At 31.7% G+C, this 1111-nt stretch overlaps 1 protein-coding gene across 1 annotated transcript in view; it reads right to left on the reverse strand.

The window, feature by feature from the left end:
- The window catches only part of LOC111899964 (small polypeptide DEVIL 4), a 502-nt gene extending 486 nt beyond the window's left edge, over window positions 1–16 (reverse strand). The window contains exon 1 of the mRNA XM_023895841.3: window positions 1–16. This exon is cut by the window's left edge and continues 486 nt beyond it. The gene's annotated coding sequence lies outside the window, so the exon portion shown is untranslated.
- Window positions 17–1111: the final 1095 nt, after the last annotated feature.

Consider the following 1111-nt stretch of genomic DNA (forward strand, 5'->3'; position numbering starts at 1 on the left):
TGTGTTGAAATATTATGTTAGAACATGATGGATGGAGTTTGTTTATATAGGAGGACCCTGGGGGTGGGGTGGGTGGGGGGGGGGGGGGGGGAGGGGGTATCGTAAGAAAACAGTTTTAAGTGTATAATATACAATTATACATGTAATTGCATAGGGACTACAAGCCATCTTCTTAAGTGGTGGGTGTAGGCATCACCTACAGACATAGTGGGTCTTGTATGACCTTAATGAGGCAACATCAATCCATAGTTTAAGAGTTTTCTGGTCTTGTTTATCTTGAACTTCAAAAATATATATATATATATATATATATATATATATATATATATATATATATATATATATATATATATATATATATATATATATATATATATATATATATATATATATATTATTGAAGCTCAAGTAAACAAGAACAGGAAACTCTTAAATTATGGATTGATGCTGCCTAATTGAGGACATACAAGACCTAGTATATAGTTGATACTAATTTAAAATTTTAATAAGTTTGAAGTTCACATATGGTAATATTAAAAATATGTAGATAAACAGACAACAAAAAAGTTATCTCATATATGAACAGTGTAGTCTCGGAACTTATTATCAATAATTCATAAGTCTTGTTGTAAGTTGAATCTCATAACCTGAACTTAGACATATTTCACGTTTAGGCCCACCACCAAACACCTTCACGCAGCAGCAGCAGCATAGCTTACCCCACGAGACCACACCATCATGCATCACCATCACACTGTCCCAATGCTAAAACCACACATTTATTTCGATTGCCAAAACCCTAATAAAATTTAAAACACAACTTAGATCATCTTCGTTTTTTTTAAACCAAATTATTTTTACTCAATTTATAATTGTATATAGTTGCTCTAGCAAGGTTAAAGTTAACTTGTAATTAAGTTTAATGGTATATTTTAAGTGGGGTATTTTTTTTTTATTTTATATGGATATTGGATAGAGTGAAGCACTTTGGCCAAAAACATATTCCAGTAAATTAGCATTGTGTCAAAAGAATTGAATCAAAATAACAGTCAAACCCTCACGTGAGTTCCCAAATACCGTGCCAAATTCCCATCAATACAAGCGCCATGAT

The sequence above is a fragment of the Lactuca sativa genome, chromosome 8, assembly GCF_002870075.4.
Source record: "Lactuca sativa cultivar Salinas chromosome 8, Lsat_Salinas_v11, whole genome shotgun sequence".
Classification (NCBI taxonomy): Eukaryota; Viridiplantae; Streptophyta; class Magnoliopsida; order Asterales; family Asteraceae; genus Lactuca; species Lactuca sativa.